The following is a 6,919-nucleotide window of genomic DNA, read 5'->3' as shown; positions in this document are numbered from 1 at the left end:
GAGAGAGAGAGAGAGAGAGAGAGAGAGAGAGAGAGAGAGAGAGAGCTCCTTGCTCTAATTGAGCCTACATTCTAATAGGAAGACAAGACACAAAGGAGGGAGGTGGAGTTGGAAAAGAATAGAATAAGCTTCAGCATTGATAGAGTGTTCAGTTTAAGTAATTGAAATATGTCAACTTATCACCCAATCAACAGTTATTAGTTCAGTACTCATTATGCGCCAAGTACTGAGTGTACAAAGGCAAAACTTAAAACAAATAAAAAGCAATCCTTGCCACCAGGAAGTTACATTCTATCAGGGAATATTTGTACTTTTTGTACCTTTTCTATTCAATGCCTCTGTTCTCACCCCACCCCCACTGACACCACTCCATACCAAACTCCCAATCATTTTATCTTCACAACCGCAAAAGTTAGGTTCTGTCATTATCACTATTTTATGGATGAGTAACCAAGATTGAAAGATTAAATGACTGTCCAAGGTCCCAGAGTTGGTAAATGTCTGAGACAGGATATTAATTCAGGTCTTTCTGACTCCAAGTTTAGTACTTGATCTACTGCTTCACTTAAGGTATATCTTAACACTAACCTTTTAGCCAATTTAACCAGGTTGAGAATCCATGTGGTATAGTGGGTATAGTTCTGAATTTGAAGTTAGCAAGACCTGTGTTTAAATCCGGCCTCTGTTAACTTAGGTGGGGATAGAGTGAAGGACTGAGATCTGAGTTAAAATCTGACCTCAGGCGTGTCCCTGGCCAAGTTTCATTTTACATTTCTGTGCCACAGTGTCCTCATCTGTAAACTGAAGATAATAATAAATAGCATGTACCTTATGGATTTTTATGAGATTCAAATAAGTTGACATATAAAGTGCTTTGCAAACCTTGAAGTGCTATATGAAGGCTTATTATTTTAATTATTATTTTTATCTGTTTGACCATGGACAAGTAAGTCATTTCTACTATATGAACCTCAGTATTCTTACCTGTAAAATGAGGATAATAACATTTATAGCACTTAGCTCACAGAGTTCTTGTGAGGTTCAAATTAGTTTTTCAAACAGTAAAGCACACACAAAGACATCTACTACATATTATAGTGGAAAGAGTACTGGACTGGGAGTCAACAGACCTAGGGTCTAAGTCCTTCCTCTGTCATTGCCGCTGTTCTTGTTGAGTCGTGTCCAACTTTCTGTGACTCATTTGGGGTTTTCTTGGCAAAGATACTGAAGCGGCTTGCCATTTCCCTCTCCAGCTTTTTTCATAGATGAGGAAACTGAGGCAAACAGTCTTAAGTGACTTGCCCAGACTCACACAGCCAGTCAGTATCTGAGGCCAGATTTGAATTCAGGAAGATGAGTCTTCCTGACTCCAGGCCCAGCACTACTGTGGCACCTATCTCTACCACCTCTGATATGTTCTACCTGTGTGACCTTAGGCAAGTTAATTAGTCTCCCTGACACTGTTTCCTCATCTATAAAATTAAAGGGTCAGACCAACTATCCTCTGAGGTCCCTCCCAGCCCTTAATCTATGATCCTAAATCATCCAACACTAAACTTCTATGATTCTGAAAGGTTAATCCCAGAATTGGCTTGCTTGTAGCCACCAGATTAGTTACTTATCCTCTGAAACTCAATTGCCTCTTGAGCTCCTAAGGTACGAACATAGTGGTGAGATATCTGGGAGAAGAAACCAATGAAATGATTCAAAGTATTTAGGAATAACCTCATCTGCAACAAAAGTGGGAAAAGGGAATTTGCCTGAGCAATAAAGGATTGGTGGTAATCATCATCATCATCATCATCATCATCGTCCAAAAATCTTTGGGCAATTTCATTGTCATTCATTCTTTCAGAGTAAATAAACCCTCCACGTAGCCTCTCTTTCAGTGCCTTCACACTTCTTCAGAAAACTAGTTTGGAACCAAATTAGTAATCTGATTTTTCTATGAAACAAAACTTCCTCAGAGTAAAAAAAAAAATCCCTTGCCTGACTAGCATTTTTTTGGTAACTAAAGTATATTGGGTGCTACATGGAAACTGTAAAAGACAGCTGTAAGATGCATCTTATTATTACACGTATTTCAGTCTTTAAGTCAAAACACCATTACATATTATTTAAACATAAAAGGTTCCTTAAAGGTTTCCTAGTCTAACTCTAACATAAAATTTGAGTTTCTTCTATGATATTTCTAGTGGTCATTCAGCCTCTCCTTGGTTACTCATGACAGGAAACTCAGTGACCCCAGTAGTAAGTTATTCTAGTTTTAGACAACTGCAAATGTTAAGAATATTTTTCCTTATGTTAAGCCAAAATTGTTTTCCTCTGAATTTGTACCCTGTGTTCCTTGTTTTGCCCTTTGGAGCTATTCTCTTTCAATATGAAAACTATTCACATAGTTGAAGACAGTTGTCATATTCCCCTCAATCTTCTCTCTAGGTTATGTGTTCCCAGTTTCTTTGACCTGATTTTAAAAAAAGCACATTTCTTCCTACAACATGGCTTTAAGTCTCATTATGCTTTTTTGGGTACATTTCTCTACTCCTCTCCTCATCTCATGTCACTCAGTCACCTTCTTTAATTCCTGCCTCTGAGGAAAGGTGGTCCCTCTTCTGTCTTACCACAAGAAACACTTTTCCATGCACCCATCAACTCATCTCCTCTAGTCTTCTCCAGAAAATTACCCCCATTATCATTCTATTCTGACTCTCTCATCATTAATCTCTCCCTATGTACTGGCTCCTGTCGGCTCCTGATGCCTAAAAACACATACATCCTTAAAAGAAATCTTTATCTGATCTGACCATTTTCACTAATTATCATTCATTACCTCTCCTCTTCTTGATTAAATTCCATTTTTTTCTTAAGTCCTTTTTTAAATCACTTTCAGTTTTATTGATGTGTGTTGTCTTTATACTGCATATATTTAGATTTCTCTTACTTCATGGGATATCTTTTGTAACAAAGTATGTTTGTTAAATAAAATTAATCATACAGTGACATAAACACAGCATTTCAGATTTGTAGCATCCTTTCTCTACTAAAAAAAAATAGCAGAAATCTATTTTCTCTCTCCCATCCTGTATCTCATTGAAAAAAAGAAAAAATGTAATAAAATGCATAGTCAAGCAAAACAAGTTCCCCTCCCCAAAATTATACACACACATACATATATACCCATGTATACATACACATGCATGTACATATATACATACACACATTTGTATGTACATATACCTACATCTGTATGTATTACATAAAATTCCTAACCTCTCTGTATCCATCACCTCTCTGTAGTGAATAGCATGTTTCATCATGAGCCTTCTAGAATAATGAATAATCATTTTACAACTTTCAAAGTGCTTGTTTTTAAAGTGTTAGTGCTATGCAGGAATTGTTCTCCTGATTCAACTTATTTCATTCTTCATCATTTTGTTAAAGACTCCAAAATTTTTAATTTCTATAATGTTGCTGTTATAGTAAAGTTGTTCCCATGAGGCTTACTTCCTGCTGCATTAACTGACTGTCTTTCCATGTCTTTTTGAAATCCCCTTTTCAATATGTCTTAAAGCACAGCAGTTCTCCATCATCTTTATATATTACTACTTATTTAGCTATTCTTTAATTGATGGGCATCCCCTTGCTTGAAGTATCTTTAGTATTTTGTCATCACAAAAGAGCTACTTTTGATATTTTGTACATAAAGAATTTTTTTTTCTCTTTTGGGTATAGGCCTAGCTGTGGTATAGCTAGGTTAGAAGGCATGAGCTGTTCAGTAATTTTTTGTTGTAGTTCCAAATTGTTTTGCAGAACGGTTGTACACTTTCAGAAAACTATCTATATTAAGTGTCTCCACTTTCCCTTCTCTGTCACTTTTAGATCCTTCTGCAATCCAACCTCATTATAAACTGAAACTGTTCTCTTCAAGGTTACCAACGATCTTTAATTACCCAATCAAACTATCTTTTATCAATCCTCATTGTTTCCGACTTCTCTGTAGTCTTTGACATTGTTGATTACCATCTTCTCCCAGATACTTCTCTCTTTTGGTTTTCTGATAGTTCCTTATTCTCCTCAGCATCTACATTCCTGTCATACCCAGTAAACTTGGGTACTCCCCTTCCAAAGACTCTATCCTGTATTTTTCTATTCTTCCACTATATTGTCCTTCTTGATGATCTCATTAGCTCTCATGAATTCAATTATCATTGACACATGATTTCCAGATACATATACATATATATATATATACATATATATATATATATTTATATAGCCTTAGTCTCTTCCTCAGCTACATACAGTCCCATATCACTTGCCTTTTGGACATCTCAAACAGGATGTCACATGGGCATCTGGAACTCAACATGGTCAGAACAGAATTCCTTATCTTTTCCCTTAAAGTTTAACTGTACCCTGTTTCAGACTGTCCTATTACTGTCAAGAATGTTACCATCTTCTCAGTCTTAGAACCTTGGTGTCATTCATTAATCTTCATTCTCACTGCACATGTCTAAACTGTTCCTAATCTTGTCATTTCTACCTCCATAACCTCTCTTGTAAGCACCTTCTTCTCTCTATTCATATAGCTACAACATTAGTTCAGTCCCTCATCACCCCTGGCCTATACTACTGCAATAGCCTCATGGTTGGTCTTCCTCAAATTTTTCCCCATCTCCAATCCATGATCTATTCAGTTGCCAAAGAGATGTTTTCAAAAGTGCAAGTCTGAGCATATCATTCCCCTACTCAATAAACTCAAAAAATAAAGTCTAGTAGAGGTACTTCATTGCTTCTAGGATCAAATATAAAATCTTCTATTTGGCATTTAAAGCCCTTAACAAATTGGCCCTTCTGGCCTTTTTAATCTTCTTATGTTTTTGTCTCCTCTATGTAGTCTGCAATCCAGGCACACTGGCCAACAAGCTGTTCCTCAAATATAACACTCCATCGTCATCTCCTTGTCTGTGCATTGGCTCTGTTCCATGTCTGGAATATTCTTCTCACCTCCACCTCTTATCTCCCATGGCTTCCTTCAAGACTCAGCTAAAGTTTTACCTTCTGCTTTAGAATTTTCCTGGTTTTTCTAGCTGCTAGTGCCTTTCCCTCTGAGATTACCTTTCATGTTCTCTCTCTCTCTATCTGTCTCTCTCTGTCTCTCTCAGCGCACACATTTTATATAAATCTTTTATTTATGTATTGTCTCCACTATTAGAATGTGAGCTTCCTGAAGGCATGGATGGTGCTTTTACTTTTTTTTTTTATGTCCCAGCACTTACCAAAATGCCTGTCATATAGAAAGTACTAAATAAAATACTTGATCATTGAGACTTCATTTTATCATTGTCCCTTCTTAGCTGTGATGCCTCAAATTGGACATGATATTTTAGAGTTGTTCTGACAAGAGTAGAGTACAATGACATCATTACCTCCCTTGCTTAGAATGCTATTCTTCTATTAATGTGGCCTAGGTTAACATAAGGTCATTTGGCTGCTACATCACACTGCCTGCCTACTCCTAATATATTTGTAGCCTGCTAGAAGCCCTAGGCCTTTCTTTATATGAATGACTGTTTAACTAAATCTTTACTGTGTCCATATATATTTTTCAATCCAAATGTTAGATTTTTCTATTTGGGGTAAAAATAAATTTACTGTGCAAGTTAATGATGACAGAGTTCTACCATCAAAATTTCCTACCACCAAAATTCCCTATTCCCTAAACATTTTAAATTGTACCCCACAAAATGCATGTATATAATCATTCTCCCCTCCTCTTTTCTTCTTCATTAGTCAAGTCACTCATTGTGTTCTTTTACCCTTAATTTAAACACCTGTCCATTGCAGAACAGTTGTCTCTTTTTTTCTGATCCAGCTGTAATCTGCACCTCAGGATATCCCCAGATGTTTTCTATTTCTAGTTCAGTGATGCTATCTTTAGGTATTCAAGTTCAACAATAGCTAGCTGTAAGTTTGTAAGGTACAATCTTTGGTGAGTCCAGCATAAAACAAGTCAATTAAATTCAATTCAAAAGCATTTATTAAGTATTTATAATATTAAATTATAAAATTTAAAGGCAATTTTGTGGTGCAGTGAATAGAGTGCTGGACCTATAGTCAGAAAGACCTGGGTTCAAATTCAGTGTTACTTTGAGCAAGTCCACCTCAGTTTCCTCACCTGTAAAATGAGGACATTAATAGCATCTACTTCCCAGGGTTATTGTAAGGTAAAATGATGTAATAGTCTTAAAGTGATTAGCAAACCTTAAAATACTATATAAATGTCATTATGATTATTATTATTAATCTGACAGCATGGGGGTAGGCACTGTGTGTCCAAAGACAAAACTGAAACAATTTGTGTTCCCAAAGAACTTACATTCTACTAAGGATGGCTAATACACATATATACAAGGTAATTTTTTTTTTAAATAATGGTTTCATGAGTGGGAAGGAGAGAGCCAACAAGGGAGGGAGACCAAGAAAGACCTTATGTAAGAGGTGGCATTTGAAATGAATCTTAAAGGGAACAAAGGGAATTACCCAACCTTTTGTTTTATTCAACCTAAAATTTCTATTTTTCCTTTGAATGCCAGAAAAAGGTGTTATTCATATTGAACATTCTACATCATTCCTGAAGAACTCTAATTATCCTTACGCTGATTCTCCTGGGATACTCTTCACAAATTACTTAATATGCCACCCATTTTACCATACCTTTCTGCAGATCATAGTGTCATAAGAAAAATAATAGTAAATTATATTTATTATTAATAGATAATAATAAAATAATAAAAATATTTTACCATCATACTAGTTACTTATAAAACCTAAACCAACCCTGATCATTAGATTTAGGGGCCCCATCTTTTTTTTCCTTTCTCACCTTTCTAGAATTAGGGAATCATTTCTATATCTT

The sequence above is a fragment of the Vombatus ursinus genome, unplaced genomic scaffold (genome assembly GCF_900497805.2).
Source record: "Vombatus ursinus unplaced genomic scaffold, bare-nosed wombat genome assembly UNPS02014826.1, whole genome shotgun sequence".
NCBI classification, from domain to species: Eukaryota; Metazoa; Chordata; class Mammalia; order Diprotodontia; family Vombatidae; genus Vombatus; species Vombatus ursinus.
This window is presented reverse-complemented; position numbering follows the sequence as displayed.